Consider the following 20167-nt stretch of genomic DNA (forward strand, 5'->3'; position numbering starts at 1 on the left):
CTTCTATTCATTGCTTTTTTGCACTACTATTTCACTTCTTTTGGATCTTTCATTATGTTGGGGTTTTATTTTTCAAAATAGTATTGTTTGGTTCTGGTGTTTAAGCTGATAAGTCTTTAAAAACAAGTTTTGATAAGGTTTTGTTCAATGTCAATTAAATAGTGCAATACTAATTAAATAGACTACAAAAAAGGATGAAAATAATGGGAAAACAAAGAGAAAAATCTTCCAAATAAGACAAGAATAGAGCAATGTGGAAATTGTCATAGCTTCTTTTCCAAGTTTCAGACGAGCTGTTACTTAAACGTCTAATTCGTACATATAGTGTATGTTAGTATTTCTCCTAAAATGCACTCAACTTATTTTAGCATTTGGTGAAGGTTAACCTTCTATTCATTACTTTTTTGCATTACTCTTTGAAATTACAGAGTCAGTTGTTGGAGTGCTTCCATTTGCAATCCTCTTAAGCCATTTCTTGACCAAACAACAAAAATGACGGATTTTCTTGAACTTGAAGGTTAATCTTCTATTCATTGCTTTTTTGCACTACTCTTTCACTTGTTTTGGATATTTCATTAAGTTGGGGATTTGTTTTTCAAAATATTATTGTTAGGTTTTGGTGTCTAAGCTGATCAATCTTTAAAAAAAAAGTTCTGATAAGGTTTTGTACAATGTCAATGAAATAGTACAGTACTAATTAAATAGACTACAAAGAAAGGATGAAAATAATGGAAAAATAAAAGAGAAATTGCTTGTTTGCACTACTCTTTGAAATTACTGTGTTAGTTATTGGAGAGCTTCCATTTGCAATCCTCTTAAGTCCATTTCTTGACCAAACATAAAAAATGGCGGATTTTCTTGAACCTAAAGGTTAACCTTCTATTCATTGCTTTTTTGCACTACTATTTCACTTGTTTTTGGATCTTTCATTAAGTTGTGGTTTTATTTTTCAAAATAGTATTATTTGGTTCTGGTGTTTAAGCTGATCAATCTTTAAAAAAAAGTCTAATAAGGTTTTGTACAATGTCACTGAAATAGTACAATACTAATTAAATAGATTACAAAAAAAAAGATGAAAATAATGGAAAAACAACGAGAAAAAAACTCCCAAATAAGACAAGAATAGAGCATTTTGTCAATTGGCGTAGCTTTTTTTTCAAGCTTCAGACGAGTTGTTACTTAAACGTCTAATTCGTACATATAGCGTAAGTTAGCATTTACCCTAAAACGCACACTCAACTTATTTTAGCATTTGGTGAAGGTTAACCTTCTATTCATTGCTTTTTTGCACTACTCTTTGAAATTACAGAGTGACTTGTTGGAGAGCTTCCATTTGCAATCCTCTTAAGACCATTTCTTGACCAAACAACAAAAAATGGCGGATTTTCTTGAACCTGAAGGTTAACCTTCTATTCATTGCTTTTTTGCACTACTCTTTCATTTATTTTGGATCTTTCATTAAGTTGGGTTTTGTTTTTCAAAATAGTATTGTTTGCTTCTGGTGTTTAAGCTGATTAGTCTTTAAAAAAAAGTCTGATAAGGTATTGTACGATGTCAATGAAATAGTACAGTGCTAATTATATAAACTACAAAAAAAAGGGATGTAAATAATAGAAAAACAAAAAGAAAAAACCTGCCAAATAAGATAAGAATAGAGCATTTTGGCAATTGGCGTAGCTTTCTTTCAAGCTTCAGACGAGCTGTTACTTAAACGTCTAATTCGTACATATAGCGTAAATTAGTATTTACCCTAAAACGCACACTCAGCTTATTTTAGCTTTTGGTGAAGGTTAACCTTCTATTCATTGCTTTTTTGTACTACTCTTTGAAATTACAAACTGAGTTGTTGGAGAGCGTCCATTTGCAATCCTCTTAAGACCATTTCTTGACCAAACAGCAAAAAATAAAGTATTTTCTTGAACCTAAAGGTTAACCTTCTATTCATTGCTTTTTTGCACTACTCTTTTACTTGTTTTGGACCTTTCATTAAGTTGGGGTTTTGTTTTTCAAAATAGTATTGTTTCGTTCTCGTGTTTAAGCTGATCAGTCCTAAAAAAAGTCTAACAAGGTTTTGTACAATATCAATAAAATAGTACAGTACTAATTAAATAGACTACAAAAAGGGGATGAAAATAATGGAAAACAAAGAGAGAAAAACCTGCCAAATAAGACAAGAATAGAGCATTTTGGCAATTGGCGTAGCTTTTTTTCAAGCTTCAAACGAGTTGTTACTTAAACGTCTAATTCGTACATATAGCGTAAATTAGCATTTCCCCTGTCACAACCCAAAATCCAGCTAGCCGTGATGGCACCTAACCCAACCCGTCAGGTAAGTCAATTAACAACTATTTGACTTAATGAGATTTTTCAAGAAAGAAATGATAATGAAACTGCTTTTATACAAGAATTTTCAAGGACTGGTAGTATAAATCATGAGCTTCTAAGATTAGAATTTATAAAGCCGGTATAAAAAGAATACATCATCTGTTCGAAATGTACTTAAACAGATTTTTATAAATCTAAGGCTACCATGAACAAGAGGCAGCTACAACCGGAATGCATGTACGTCTTCAAACTGTCGATCACAGCAACATCAGCATCCAACATATGCACGCAAGGTGCAGAAGTGTAGTATGAGTACAACCGACCCTAGGTTCAATAAGTAACAAACCTAACCTTAGGTTGAAAGTAGTGACGAGCTGGAACATTAGTCGTGATCCAACACCAATAACCAACAACAGTTCATAACAACATAATGGAAGTAATAAAAGAAGTAGCTCAGAGATAAAAAGTTCAGCTCATTCATAGTTCAAGAAAAAAAATAGGCCTACTTACCAAGTTTATCAGTGAAAACCCGAATCCTTTATCGAAATCACCAAAATATGAGTACGTTTTGTAAAACTGTAATTTTTCTCAAAATCTATCAACAGGTAAATGTTTCATTTTTCAAATGGCATGAGGAAAATACATCTCTATACCTACATGTCAATAAGAATGAGAAGTCATGAATGATTTGATACCGTACAGCATGAGGAAAATGCATCTCTATGCATCTTTGTCAAGTGTGCATGCCGAATGCGATACAACTCAGTGATAAAAACATATGCATACTCTCAGAGTATCAATTCACTAAGTCCTCCCAGTCACTCAGTCCTCACATCCACTCAGTCCTCCCAATCACTTGGCACTCGCACTCGCACTCGCACTCAGTAAGTACCTGCGCTCATTTGGGGTGTGTACATACTCCGAAGAGGCTCCTTCAGCCTAAGTGTTATAACAAACCAATCATAGCATAAATCAATAAAATATGTTGTGGCGTGCAGCCCGATCCCATAAATATCCTCACCATCAGGCTCTCGGCCTCACTCAATCATCAATCTCTCCAGTCTCTCGAGCCCACAATATCATGAAAAATCAGCCCAAAATGATGATGTGATGTATCAATAAATGGTGACAGATACTGATATATGATATGCAAATGAATGCGAATAACTGAGTATGTAATTGCAATGTAAGCAAATAATTCAACACCAGCAATGACCTCGGTGGGTCCCAAAAAAATAAGCATGTAGCCTAGACATAGTTTCTAACATGGATCACCGCTCAATAGCTCTAGTACGTAGAGATTTCATGGTCACAGATAAGATCAAGTAACTACACAGTACCACGAAAATTACGGAGTTAAATTTCACAAGGTGCACGCCCACACGCCCGTCACCTAGCATATGCGTCACCTCAATACCAAACACATAACACGTAAAATTAGGGTTCATACCCTCAGCTCCAAGTTTAGAAGTGTTACTTACCTCGAACAAGCTAAATCCAACTACTATATTTTTCACCGAAAAGTATACAATCAATTCGGAATGACTTCAAATTTTGCACACAAGTCATAATTGACTTAATGGAACTATTCCCATTTTCGGATTCGAAATCCGACATCGTAATCAAAAATTCACCCTTCGGTAGGATTTTCCAAAAATCTTCTATTTTTCAACTTTCGCCAAAATACGTCGAATTGTCTTATAGACTTCCAAATCCGAATCCGGACATACGCCGAAATCCAAAATTACCATACGAAGCTATTGACATCATCAAAATTCTATTCCGAGGTCATTTTCTCAAAAATCAACTCTTTCCATTTAAGCGTCAAAATGAGAAATTTCTCTTCTAACTCTTTCGAAAATCCAACTCGACCACACCCGCGGGTCATAATACATATTATGAAGTTGCTTGGGACCTTAAGTCGTTGAACGGGGCGCTAATTCTTAAAACGATAAGTCGGGTCGTTACATTTATCCTATATATCACATATATCACATAAAAATAATTCATGCCAGAATTTTATTATTAATTAATATCTCTTGAACTAAGAACAATTAAAATAATAGTAGTATCCAATAACCTATTATAGATTACCATCGTATCTAATACAAAATTTCAAATTTAACTTATGAACTATCTCAATAGTTTAACTTATATGAATACATATTTTATTCACAATAAAATAATATCAATCCATATGCATTCAAACAATTTGATTATTGCACAAGACACATGTATTATGGTTTGAACTCTTCAAATATAATCTTAAAATATTTTGTAAATAAATTTAGATACAATAAACCACGGCTCTGATACCACTGTATGATTGCATATATATGTTCATAACACGCAGTCCTATAGTGGTATCAGAGCATGTTCACAAAAATATGTTCAAATCATCACATATGAGATTGGATATAGGGCATATATATTATATCCCTAACACTATAGACTACAAAAAAAGGGATTAAAATAATGGAAAAACAAAGAGAAAAAACCTGGCAAATAAGACAAGAATAGAGCATTTTGGCAATTTTTTCCAAGCTTCAGACGAGCTGTCACTTAAACGTCTAATTCGTACATATAGCGTAAGTTAGCATTTCCCCTAAAATGCACACTCAGCTTTTTTTAGCATTTGGTGAAGGTTAACCTTCTATTCATTGCTTGTTTGCACAACTCTTTGAAATTACAGAGTCAGTTGTTGGAGAGCTTCCATTTGCAATTCTCTTAAGCCCATTTTTGACCAAACAACAAAAATGGCGGATTTCCTTGAGCTTGAAGGTTAACCTTCTATTCATTGCTATTTTGCACTACTATTTCACTTCTTTTGGATCTTTCATTATGTTGGGGTTTTATTTTTCAAAATAGTATTGTTTGGTTCTGGTGTTTAAGCTGATAAGTCTTTAAAAACAAGTTTTGATAAGGTTTTGTTCAATGTCAATTAAATAGTGCAATACTAATTAAATAGACTACAAAAAAGGATGAAAATAATGGGAAAATAAAGAGAAAAATCTTCCAAATAAGACAAGAATAGAGCAATGTGGAAATTGTCATAGCTTCTTTTCTAAGTTTCAGACGAGCTGTTACTTAAACGTCTAATTCGTACATATAGTGTATGTTAGCATTTCTCCTAAAATGCACTCAACTTATTTTAGCATTTGGTGAAGGTTAACCTTCTATTCATTACTTTTTTGCATTACTCTTTGAAATTACAGAGTCAGTTGTTGGAGTGCTTCCATTTGCAATCCTCTTAAGCCATTTCTTGACCAAACAACAAAAATGACGGATTTTCTTGAACTTGAAGGTTAATCTTCTATTCATTGCTTTTTTGCACTACTCTTTCACTTGTTTTGGATATTTCATTAAGTTGGGGATTTGTTTTTCAAAATATTATTGTTAGGTTTTGGTGTCTAAGCTGATCAATCTTTAAAAAAAAAGTTCTGATAAGGTTTTGTACAATGTCAATGAAATAGTACAGTACTAATTAAATAGACTACAAAGAAAGGATGAAAATAATGGAAAAATAAAAGAGAAATTGCTTGTTTGCACTACTCTTTGAAATTACTGTGTTAGTTATTGGAGAGCTTCCATTTGCAATCCTCTTAAGTCCATTTCTTGACCAAACATAAAAAATGGCGGATTTTCTTGAACCTAAAGGTTAACCTTCTATTCATTGCTTTTTTGCACTACTATTTCACTTGTTTTTGGATCTTTCATTAAGTTGTGGTTTTATTTTTCAAAATAGTATTATTTGGTTCTGGTGTTTAAGCTGATCAATCTTTAAAAAAAAGTCTAATAAGGTTTTGTACAATGTCACTGAAATAGTACAATACTAATTAAATAGATTACAAAAAAAAAGATGAAAATAATGGAAAAACAACGAGAAAAAAACTCCCAAATAAGACAAGAATAGAGCATTTTGTCAATTGGCGTAGCTTTTTTTTCAAGCTTCAGACGAGTTGTTACTTAAACGTCTAATTCGTACATATAGCGTAAGTTAGCATTTACCCTAAAACGCACACTCAACTTATTTTAGCATTTGGTGAAGGTTAACCTTCTATTCATTGCTTTTTTGCACTACTCTTTGAAATTACAGAGTGACTTGTTGGAGAGCTTCCATTTGCAATCCTCTTAAGACCATTTCTTGACCAAACAGCAAAAAATGGCGGATTTTCTTGAACCTGAAGGTTAACCTTCTATTCATTGCTTTTTTGCACTACTCTTTCATTTATTTTGGATCTTTCATTAAGTTGGGTTTTGTTTTTCAAAATAGTATTGTTTGCTTCTGGTGTTTAAGCTGATTAGTCTTTAAAAAAAAGTCTGATAAGGTATTGTACGATGTCAATGAAATAGTACAGTGCTAATTATATAAAATACAAAAAAAAGGGATGTAAATAATAGAAAAACAAAAAGAAAAAACCTGCCAAATAAGATAAGAATAGAGCATTTTGGCAATTGGCGTAGCTTTCTTTCAAGCTTCAGACGAGTTGTTACTTAAACGTCTAATTCGTACATATAGCGTAAATTAGTATTTACCCTAAAACGCACACTCAGCTTATTTTAGCTTTTGGTGAAGGTTAACCTTCTATTCATTGCTTTTTTGTACTACTCTTTGAAATTACAAACTGAGTTGTTGGAGAGCGTCCATTTGCAATCCTCTTAAGACCATTTCTTGACCAAACAGCAAAAAATAAAGTATTTTCTTGAACCTAAAGGTTAACCTTCTATTCATTGCTTTTTTGCACTACTCTTTTACTTGTTTTGGACCTTTCATTAAGTTGGGGTTTTGTTTTTTAAAATAGTATTGTTTCGTTCTCGTGTTTAAGCTGATCAGTCCTAAAAAAAGTCTAACAAGGTTTTGTACAATATCAATGAAATAGTACAGTACTAATTAAATAGACTACAAAAAGGGGATGAAAATAATGGAAAACAAAGAGAGAAAAACCTGCCAAATAAGACAAGAATAGAGCATTTTGGCAATTGGCGTAGCTTTTTTTTCAAGCTTCAAACGAGTTGTTACTTAAACGTCTAATTCGTACATATAGCGTAAATTAGCATTTCCCCTGTCACAAGCCAAAATCCAGCTAGCCGTGATGGCACCTAACCCAACCCGTCAGGTAAGTCAATTAACAACTATTTGACTTAATGAGATTTTTCAAGAAAGAAATGATAATGAAACTGCTTTTATACAAGAATTTCCAAGGACTGGTAGTATAAATCATGAGCTTCTAAGATTAGAATTTATAAAGCCGGTATAAAAAGAATACATCATCTGTTCGAAATGTACTTAAACAGATTTTTATAAATCTAAGGCTACCATGAACAAGAGGCAGCTACAACCGGAATGCATGTACGTCTTCAAACTGTCGATCACAGCAACATCAGCATCCAACATATGCACGCAAGGTGCAGAAGTGTAGTATGAGTACAACCGACCCTAGGTTCAATAAGTAACAAACCTAACCTTAGGTTGAAAGTAGTGACGAGCTGGAACATTAGTCGTGATCCAACACCAATAACCAACAACAGTTCATAACAACATAATGGAAGTAATAAAAGAAGTAGCTCAGAGATAAAAAGTTCAGCTCATTCATAGTTCAAGAAAAAAAATAGGCCTACTTACCAAGTTTATCAGTGAAAACCCGAATCCTTTATCGAAATCACCAAAATATGAGTACGTTTTTTAAAACTGTAATTTTTCTCAAAATCTATCAACAGGTAAATGTTTCATTTTTCAAATGGCATGAGGAAAATACATCTCTATACCTACATGTCAATAAGAATGAGAAGTCATGAATGATGTGATACCGTACAGCATGAGGAAAATGCATCTCTATGCATCTTTGTCAAGTGTGCATGCCGAATGCGATACAACTCAGTGATAAAAACATATGCATACTCTCAGAGTATCAATTCACTAAGTCCTCCCAGTCACTCAGTCCTCACATCCACTCAGTCCTCCCAATCACTTGGCACTCGCACTCGCACTCGCACTCAGTAAGTACCTGCGCTCATTTGGGGTGTGTACATACTCCGAAGAGGCTCCTTCAGCCTAAGTGTTATAACAAACCAATCATAGCATAAATCAATAAAATATGTTGTGGCGTGCAGCCCGATCCCATAAATATCCTCACCATCAGGCTCTCGGCCTCACTCAATCATCAATCTCTCCAGTCTCTCGAGCCCACAATATCATGAAAAATCAGCCCAAAATGATGATGTGATGTATCAATAAATGGTGACAGATACTGATATATGATATGCAAATGAATGCGAATAACTGAGTATGTAATTGCAATGTAAGCAAATAATTCAACACCAGCAATGACCTCGGTGGGTCCCAAAAAAATAAGCATGTAGCCTAGACATAGTTTCTAACATGGATCACCGCTCAATAGCTCTAGTACGTAGAGATTTCATGGTCACAGATAAGATCAAGTAACTACACAGTACCACGAAAATTACGGAGTTAAATTTCACAAGGTGCACGCCCACACGCCCGTCACCTAGCATATGCGTCACCTCAACACCAAACACATAACACGTAAAATTAGGGTTCATACCCTCAGCTCCAAGTTTAGAAGTGTTACTTACCTCGAACAAGCTAAATCCAATACCGAACAAGCCAAGCGGTACTCCAAGAATACCATCGCGCGTACCGACCTCCAAACGGCTCGAAACTAGACAAAAGCAACTCAAATACATCAAATAAAGACTAAGGAAACAATTCCAATTGATAAAAGTTGAATCTTTACTCAAAGGCCCAAAATCAACCAAAAGGTCCAACCCGGGCCCGAGCCCGCGCCTCGGAACTCGACGAAACTTTCAAAATCCGACAACCCATTTATGAGTCAAACTATACTAGTTTCACTCAAATCCGACTCCGAATCGATATTCAAAACTCAAAAATTCGCTTTATGAAGTTTTAGACAACCCCCCCCCCCCCCCAAAATTCTCTTTAAAATTCATCAACCAATTGACAGAAATGAAGATGGATTTATGAAATAAAATCAAAACCAAGTGTAGAACACTTACCCCAATCCTTGTGATGAAAACTGCTTCAAAGTTTGCCTCAATCCGAGTCCCACATCTCAAAATATGATAAAAGAACCAAAAACCTCGATTTATAGCATTCTGCCCAGCATTTTCTCACTTGCGACACATTAGCCACTTCTGCGGCATCGCTTTTGCAACCAACATCATGCTTCTGCAGAGAAGAACTAGAGGCACGCCTTTGTACCTTCGGTAAAAACTTCGCTTCTGCGCACACGCAAGTGCGAGGCCAAATTGCGCTTCTGCGCTGGCATTTGCTTCTGCGCCCAAACACACCGCATCAGTGCCTTTGCAGATGCGAAGAAACCTCCGCTTATGCGGACTCTTGCTCCCAGCATCTCTTTCTCTCCTTCTACTCCTTTGTCACTTATGCGGCCATCTCACCTGCGCAAACCAGCTGCAGGTGCGATCACACCAGATCCTGCCACCAACTGCCTTAGCCAAAAACTGATTTGAACGATCCAAACTTCGTCCGAAACTCTTCCACGTCACTCGGGACCCTGCCTGAATATACCAACTAATCCCGTAACATAACACGGACCTACTCGAGGCCTTAAATCATACATAACAACATCGAAACGATGAATCATATCTCAAATCAAACTTAAATGAACTTTGAACTTTCAACTTCCAAAATTCGCGCCGAAACATATCAATTCAACTCGGAATGAACCCAAATTTTGCACACGTGACCCAAATGACATAACAAAGCTATTCAATTTCCCAGAATCACAATTCGAACCCGATATCAACAAAATCAACTCTCGGTCAAACTTATGAACTTTCCATACCTTCAAATTTCTAACTTTCGCCAATTAGTGCTGAATCCTTTTAGAAATATCCAAATGCAAATTCAGGCATACGCCCGGGTCCAAAATCACCATCCGAACCTAACGGAACTATCAAAACTCCAATCCGAGGTCGAATGCTAAAAAGTCAAACTTGGTCAACTCTTCCAACTTAAAGCTTCAACAATGAAATTCATTCTTCCAAATCGATTCTGAATAACTTGAAAACCTAAAACCGGCAATTCACATAAGTCATAATACATCATACGGAGCTACTCATGCCCCCAAACCTCCGAGAAAAGTGCAAATGCTCGAAATGACTGGTTGTGTCGTTACATCCTCCCCACTTAAACATACGTTCGTCCTCGAACGTGCTGAGAGTTGTTCCAAAGCCATCAAACTACCGTGTAACCTTACCATGCACATACCTATGGGTGATCCCATGTCACCCTATCCCATATAGGCCTGACAACACAACATAACTGAAGATCATTACTTCAACCTTAGCTCGTAAACCACATAATCCAATTTCTAACATCCGAAATTTCTTATAAGATCTGAATCTCGCACCTACAAACTGTATAAGTATGAACAAGTTGTATTAAGCCGCAACCATAAACCAAGATGAAATCACATGATATACCACATAACTCAAATACTCATAACAAAAATTTCAACCACAACAACTGCTCGAATCAAACCCGGTACTGGTAATAATCCTCGTATCAAATAAAACCTCATTCTAAAACCTTTGTACACTGCTAATGATGGAAGAAACACACAAAAACTCATAACCCCTTATCAGATCAACAAGTCATGGAGCCCTCTCTCCTTTAACAAGAACTATATCCAATTCTAAGTCGATCAATGACATTTTCCTTCCAAATATATCGTAAACAAATCTGATAGCACCCATACTAGGTCCGATGACCTCATATCATAACACAACCACTCTAGTGACATGCCACATCAATACAACCTAAAACTACAACCCATGCAATTCGTGCACCAATAAGCAACAACCCAAATGTACTCAATCATATAAAATGACTCGAGCGAGAGAACCATCCTGCAAGTTCAACAAGTACCACCACAACTGCAATGCTACAAAGCCATCTTACATAGTAGAACCAAGACAAACGAATCTAACACAAGGATCATATCTCAACATAACTCTGTTGCAATGTGTGACCCCATCCAGACACGAGTCCATATGAAATACCTCAAACCACCATGCTCAAAATCAACAACTACACGCAATTCGACATCAAATACCCGAAGTGTATGATCATAACCACAGAGAAGTAAATAGCACAATATACCATAGTCCGGAGAGAACATAACCAAATGTGCAGTCAATCATTCAACACCCTAATATCCATCTCGTTCAAATTCTGTTATAAGGCCCAAATAGGACCGCACTATGTGTGCATATAACCAACAAATCACAACCCCTTGTAGCATAGAAGAGTAACTCATAGAACATATCAAATCACGAACAAGCTCAACTCTAATCGACTGACTCACCCCTCAACACTAGTCGTGCTGAGTCAACAATTTTGACCTGGTGTAGGATACACATCCTCATTATGCCTACCAATGGGCCCCTAAGTCAACTCCGGTCATCCACAAATAGATAATTAACCCTCCAAAAGTTTGCAATGACCTAACCATAACACATACCATCATCTGGATAGCCTTGGCCAAAACTTCACAGTCCACAGCCACGAAACACTCTGCTTCTGAGAACTCCTAGTCTCCAAATTCCTAGAACACACGAATCACCACATCTGCTCCTAACTCCACTGCCTAAATGTATAACACATCTCCCATACACGACCATCCCACGAGGAATACTTCTATAATTCTTTCGTGCCACATAGAAGCATCTGAATATCGATCGTCGGTCAACCAGGCGAGTACAGCAATAACAATGAAGCATTCGCAAATCGACACTCAGTGCGCCTTCTGAAATGCGCACCCTTCTCGGGAATTACCAAGTATTTATAACATTTATCTATATATCTGAAACAGCCCATGCTATCCGAAATTCATGACCTCCCCTCCAACTATGAACGGTGACCTTGCACATGCAAAACTCAATCCTACACAACACGCCGCATCTATCATGTCATCATATGAAAGGTACGAGAATCTCATAATAACCTCTGAGTCACAAGCAAACTACATACTCAATTATTCATGAACCTTCTATTTGATCTCATCTAGGAGAAAATCACAATACGCAACATGTTCCTCACGTCGGTAGGAAATATACACCTCTAACCGTGGTAGAAATCCTCGAGAGCACTTTGAAATCTATTTTTACACAATCAAGCCGTCAGAATTGAATCTCTCTAACTCAACCAAGTCACGCGAGTTGCCAAACCCAAGAGTATTGATACAAAACACCTATAGAGACTCACCACATCATGAGAACCAAAAATATTAAGCATATTATTACCCTATTGATCCTGAAGGTTAACCTTCTATTTATTACTTTTTTGCTCTACTCTTTCACTTGTTTTGGATATTTCATTAAGTTGGGGATTTGTTTTTTAAAATAATATTGTTAGGTTCTGGTGTCTAAGCTGATCAATTTTAAAAAAAAAGTCTGATAAGATTTTGTACAATATCAATGAAATAGTACATTACTAATTTACTTCCGGGGTCAATCAATAGGTAGTCCTCCAATTTAAAATAGACTACAAAAAAAAGATGAAAATAATGGGAAAACAAAGAGAAAAAACCTCCCAAATAAGACAATAATAGAGCATTTTGGCAATTGGCGTAGCTTTTTTTCCAAGCTTCAGACGAACTGTTACTTAAACGTATAATTCGTACATATAGCGTAAGTTAGCATTTCCCCTAAAATGCACACTCAGCTTATTTTAGCATTTGGTGAAGGTTAACTTTCTATTCATTATTTTTTTGCACTACTCTTTGAAATTACAGAGTCAGTTGTTGGAGTGCTTCCATTTGCAATCCTCTTAAGCCCATTTTTTTGACCAAACAGCAAAAATGACGGATTTCCTTGAACCTGAAGGTTAACCTTCTACTTATTCATTGTTTTTTTGCACTACTCGTTCACTTGTTTTTTTATCTTTCATTAAGTTGGGATTTTGTTTTTCAAAATAGTATTGTTTGGTTCTGGTGTTTAAGCTGATCAGTCTTTAAGATGCACCCTTTCATTTTTGGAGTCTACATTCAACTTGCATATATCTATGTTGATTTGTGGATAATACTTAAATATATAGCAGAAACTGAGCTCTTTTTTTCCTATTTATCTCTGGCTCAAGATTACAATTATGAGGGGATTGAACTACTTATTCCGCCACAACTTAACCCTCCTCCGTCTCAAGAATTGGAAGGGATTTGGAATTCTTTTCATTTTTCAGCTGGTGCTTCTTCAACTCGAGAGTCAGTTTCTATAAATGCTTTCGCTGCTAATGATAAATCTATAGAAGGTTTAGAATAGCAAAGTGTAATATGGCCATTATTTTGTCAAATTGAGTCCATCTCACATAAGCATATTTGCAAAGTGTAGACTTTGTTGGTAATATTCTTTGGGACTCAAAAATATTGCATTGTGTGTTGGACATCATTTGCACAAGTTGTATCTCTTCTTTTATACCTAAGAGGTCAAGATATTTTTGCCTATAAAGGGAAGGCCATTAGTTCATTTTAGACACACCAACAAGACTTGTCTTCAATTCTTGTTTCTTCCTTTCTTCCTTTATTAAGAGTGTTTTGTATGAAAGTTAGTGTTGGGAAGCACTTGTGTGAACCCTTTCTTTGGAGTGATCTTGCGAGGTTATTCTCTTAGGGTATTTGGGATTAATTAGAGTGTTTACTCTAATTTTGTACTCTCTTTTGTACTCTTATTGTTATAGTAAATTGCTCCTCTCCGCTTGTGGACATAGGTCACTTTGACCGAACCACGTTAAATTTGTGTCTTCTTTATCTACTTTAATTATTGTTGTTATCAACTTCCATTGTCTTTGTTATTGTCATTATACCGTTGTTTGGCTATATTCCGCACTACCCGGATTCCCGATCCTAACAAATTGATATCAGAGCCGGATCTAACTGAGTTAGTTTCAATAGCCAAAATGACTCTAACAAAGACCTATGTTGAGAAATTTGACCGAAGACCAAACTTCGGAATGTGGCAATTAAAGATGAAAGCTATCCTAATTCAGGATGGCTAAGATTTGGCGTTACAAGGAAAGGAGAAGAAGCCGGATAAAATGACGGATGAGGAGTTTGCCATCATAGACAAAAAGGCAAAAGCAGGTATTATTTTAAATCTCTCAAATGAGGTTTTACGTGAAGTTTTTGTAGAAACCACAGCTAAAGGCATGTGGGAAAAATTAAAAACCTTATATATGAAGAGGACTGTGGAAAATAGACTTTACCTGAAGCAGAAGCTTTATAAAATTCGTATGAGTGAAGGTACCTCTATTCTCTCTCGTCTTGACACCTTTGATTCCGTTCTTATGGATTTGAGTAATATAGATGCTGAAATTAAAGATGAGGATCAAGTTGTGTTACTGCTTTGTTCTCTACCCCCATCTTTTAAGCATATAAGAGATACTATGCTTTATGCAAAGGATAATATCTCTTATAAGGATATTAAATCTATCTTAAAATCAAAAGAACAGATAGATAGTGATATTACTGGGGAAGCTAGTGGAACTCAAGCGGAAGTTGGCTTGTTTGTTAGGGGCAAATTCGACTCCAATTCCAGATACAATAATTTAGAGTGTTGCTATTGTCATAAGAAAGGTCACAATATCTCTGAATGCTATAAACTGAAAAATAAAGAAAAGCACAAAGAAAGAAAAAATGAACACAAAAATACTGATACCGCCGAAGCTAGTGTAGCAACTGATGAGATTCAGGGAACTATATTTTTAGCAACTGAAACTAGTTTCAGATTAGACAATTAATGGATTTTAGATTTCGGTTGTTCATATCATATGTGTCCTAGCAGGGACTTGTTTTCTACATATGATTCAGTTGCAGGTGGAGTTGTCAAATTGGGTAACAATATTACTTGTAACGTTATTGGCAAAGGTACAATTCGGGTCATAATGCACGATGATGTGGTGAGAACTCTCACCGATGTTAGATATGTTCCTGAGTTGAAGAAAAATCTCATCTCTCTAGGCACTTTAGAATCCCTTGGGTGCAAATTCACTGGTGAAGGTGGAGTTCTGAAAATTTTTGTAACGACTCGACTTGTCATTTTTGAGTAATTACTCTCCTTTAAACTATTTGAAGTCTTGAATAACTTCCTACGAGGTATTATGACTTGTACACAAAATTTGAGTTCATTCCGGATTGATTTTCTATGTTTCGATGTCGATTCTTCAATAATATGTGGTACAACATTAAGAAAATGAGCTCCAAATTCAGTTTTTATTGAAGTATTAGATCCATATTGAAATTACGGAGCTATAGCAAAAAGAATCATTGAATTCGGACATCGTATGAGAGAGTTATGCCTATTTTCGTAACTGGAACGATTTTTCCGTCGCCGCGAGTGCCCAGGGTAGCGTGGGGCGCTAGCCCTGGCGCTGGGAATTTTTGGGTACTGGAAACTGCACCACAGGCAGCGCCCCACGCTACCTGTGACGCCCGAAACATCTGAGGGTCTATAAAACGGGTTTTTTGACCATTTTTGACAAAAATAGAGTTGGGGAGCTCGGTTTAGGCGATTTTTGGGCGATTTTCATGGGAAAACATTGGGGTAAGTGTTCCTTATCCTATATTGATTATATTTCATGATTCCATATTCATTTACATCATGAATCCATGAATTTATAGAAGAAAAATCTGATTTTTTGTAAAATCTTCCAAAAATGTAAAATGAAGATTTGAAGGTCAATCCGATGTCAGAATTTGATAATTTTTGTATGGTTGGACTCGTATCGGAACGGGTGTTCAGATTTTGTAACTTTTGTTGGGTTCCGAGACGTGGGCCCCATGGACTATTTTTGAGCTAAATTTCGGATTTGTATGAAAATTAGCATTTTCATATGGAATTGATTCATATACCTTGTGTTGATTGTATCGAATCATTTTGACTAAGATTCGAGGTGTTCGGAGGCCGAATCACGAGGAAAAAGTTTATTGGAATAAAGAATTTGCTTGGATTGAGGTAAGTAACTCTTCTAATCTTAGAGTTGAGGGTATGAACCGTGAATATATGTATTTTGTGAATTGTTGGGAGGTGACGCACATGCTAGGTGACGGGCATGTGGGCGTGCACTATAGAAATTGTGACATAATTATTTATGTGGAATGTTATAGTTAAATAACCTTGGTATTTTCCATGCGGTGTTATGTGTTAAAGAAATTAAGCTGAAAGGCATATTACAAATCATGTTGAGGCTATGTGCCAGTATTATTGGGACCCATAGAGGTCATATTGATTTGAATTATTGTGTTAAATTGAAAACTCATACTCAGTCATATTCATTTCATTGCATATCATAACTCAGTTTTATGACTCTATTTTGATGCATATAAATGTTTTGGGCCGAATGCCCTGTTTTACTAAAATGCCCGAGTGTCTTGATTTATGAGGATGAGTGTGGATCGGGGCTGCCCGCCTGCAGCATACCTGAGTGAGGCCGAGGGCCTGATTGTGAGGATATTAATACCATAGCGCGTGAGTTGTCCGCGTAGCACGTGATTTGACCGTGCGGGTCCAGGTATTTATACCATAGCGCGTGAGTTGTCCACGTAGCACGTGAGTTGACCCTGCGGATCCAGGTATTGATATGATGGCACGTGAGTTGTCCGTGCAGATTATAGCGCTTGGGATGAAGGATCCCCTCCGGAGTCTGTACACACCCCCCAGTGAGCGCAGGTACCTACTGAGTGCGAGTGCCGAGTGCCGAGTGCTGAGTGACTGGGAGGCATGAGTGATTGTGAGGTATGCCCGAGTGGCAAGAGTGATTGTGAGGTATGCCCGAGTAGCACGAGTGACTATAAGGTTTTTGCCCGAGGGGCTGAATATGAGTGATGTTCTGCCCGAGGGGTTGTTTATGATTTTTATCATTGAGTTGCATTGCATTGACATGCACACATGACATACAGGCATAGAGATGTATTTTTCCTCATGTTGTACAACATCACATCATTCATGAGTTTTCACACATTGTTGACAGATGGGCATAGTGATGCATTTGTTTTACACGAGTTATCCAGAAGGAAAATGAAATATATTATTTATTATTGAGAATATTTTTGGAGAAATTATTGTTTTCAAACTATTTATATTATTGGAAACTTCGGCAAAAGATTTGGGTTTACACTGAGATATTTGGAAGGAAGAACTATAATTTTTGAAATCATTATTTGGCTGAGTATTTTATCCCTGAGTTATTTATGGTATTATTTGCTTTATGTTGTTATGGATTGTTGTGTACTATTGGTTGTGGACCCGACCTTGGTAGAAGCTCGTCACTACTTTCAACCTATGGCTAGGTTTGTTACTTACTCAGTACATGGGGTCGGTTGTACTGATACTACACTTCTGCACATTGCGTGCAGATGTTGGCTGTTGTTGTTACTGTGCTCGATGGTTGTTGGACTTGAAGATGTACCTGCGTTCCTGTTGTAGCTGTCTCTTGTTCAGGGTAGCCTTAGATTTATAAAAGCTCTGTTTATGTATTATTCAAACAGACTATGTATTTATTTCATTTTCGCTTTATATACTCTATTCTTAGAAGCTCATGATTTGTACTACCAGTTCTTGGGGAGATGTATCAGTTTTAGATAATTTCTTTTAATTAATTTTATTGGAATTGGATAGTTAGAAATTGGCTTACCTAACGGGTTGGGTTAGGTGCCATCACGACTAGTGAAATTTTGGGTCGTGACAATTTTTTAAGGTGCTCGTTTGATCATGAAAGCACACAGATCTGGTTCGTTGTATACTTTATTGGGATCCACTGTTATAAGCCCTACTACAGTTTCGGTATCAGACAATTTGTCTGATTTTGATGGCATTAAATTTTGACATATGCCCATTGAGGCTTTTGCGGAGAAGGTGGAGCAAATTTACTATATCATCCAAAATTAGGCCAAGGTGGAGATTTATAATATGGCCATTATTTTGTCAAATGGAGTCCATCTCACATAAGCATAAGCATCTTTGCAAAGTGTAGACTTTGTTGGCAATATTCTTTGGGACTCAAAAATATTGCATTGTGTGTTGGACATCATTTGCACAAGTTGTATCTCTTCTTTTACACCTAAGAGGTCAAAACTTTTTTGCCTATAAAAGGGAAGGCCATTAGTTCATTTTAGATACACCAACAAGACTTGTCTTCAATTCTTGTTTCTTCCTTTCTTCCTTTATTAAGAGTGTTTTGTATGAAAGTTAGTGTTGAGAAACACTTGTGTGAACCCTTTCTTTAGAGTGATCTTGTGAGGTTATTCTCTTAGGGTATTTGGGATTAATTAGAGTGTTTACTCTAATTTTATACTCTCTTTTGTACTCTTATTGTTATAGTAAATTGCTCTTCGCCGCTTGTGGACGTAGGTCACTTTGACCGAACCACGTTAAATTTGTGTCTTCTTTATCTACTTTAATTGTCGTTGTTATCAACTTCCATTGTCTTTGTTATTGTCATTATACCGTTGTTTGGCTATATTCCGCACTACCCGGATTCCCGATCCTAATACAAAGTGATAAGCTTGATTCAAAGATAACGGCTCTAGAGCATAGAGCAAATGGGATCATAACTTCACTGGGCAATTATATTGCCTTTATGCTCTCGTATACTGGAGGAGGAATAGTCTTCCAGAATTTGAAGAAACTTCCTTGTCCAGTTGTTTCGTGTGGTAGCTTGCTTCATTGGAGGATTGTGTCTTGCTATTTGGGCGACAAAGATGAAATTAAAAAGGATGATATATCCCTAATGTCAAGAAACTGGACCAAAGGAGAGTACAACTAGCCAATCGAGCAGAAGAAATTTACAACTCGGAGAGTCAAAGGATAGATCAGCAAAATCAAAATGGACGTGTTGATAGCATTGCTCCCCTACATCCTGTAGTGAAGGCTGAGTCGGTGAGAGCCCGGTGTAATAATGGAATCAAAGGAATTTTTAAGAAAATTCGAAAAGTACAACAAGCTCTTTATATGGGCTGCTGTTATATGTGTGGTAGTCAACGGGATTGGTTTATGTTGCATCGCTTACTTCACATATTGTCGTAAGTGGTTCTCATTGACTTTGTGCTGCTTAAAATGAAATATAGCAATGGATTGAGTGTTTGTTGATGTTGGACTTCCCATGATAGATTATATGGAATCTTTTTGTTCATTGTATGATTAAAGATCGGATCATTGTTTTTGGTTTTTGATGAATATATATTTTGGTATCTTTTGTTTGTGTTTGGTGTTTTGTAGGAGAAGAGGATGAACAGAAAGCTGTGGATACAGCATTGATCAAGGGTTAATTTGAAAGCTAATTGAGTACCCTTGATCTTTGACTATTGCAAAGGTGGCTGTAACTCCACCCCTGCCTGACAAGTATTTGAGTCACAGGTTGCTTGCGAATGATTAATAGAAAATATGGTTCATGAAAAAAAACAAGTCTAGTTATAACCATTCCTTTATACTAACGCACCTAGCATTATATTGTACATGAAATACTTTGTAGAACTTGAAGGGCAACATCTGCTACAAGTATGGCTAAAAAGACTCTGAAATACTGAAATGTGAGTTATTCACCTGATTTAGACACTTTCGTTCTTGTTAACCAATTTCAGTAATTTTAGTTAGCTTTTGGTTACCACGCGTGAATATAAAATTCTAACCACTTGAGTAATATTAAACTCCCAAAATGTTAAACTTATCTGTTTTATCTAAATAACAACATGAAAAAGAAAGAAAAAAAATTAAGTGGGGCGGGTGATGTGGGACCAATAGAAAACATAAAAAAAATTGTTATGTGGCACAAGACAAGTTGAATTTTTGCAAG

Source organism: Nicotiana tomentosiformis, chromosome 5 (genome assembly GCF_000390325.3).
Source record: "Nicotiana tomentosiformis chromosome 5, ASM39032v3, whole genome shotgun sequence".
Lineage (NCBI taxonomy): Eukaryota > Viridiplantae > Streptophyta > Magnoliopsida > Solanales > Solanaceae > Nicotiana > Nicotiana tomentosiformis.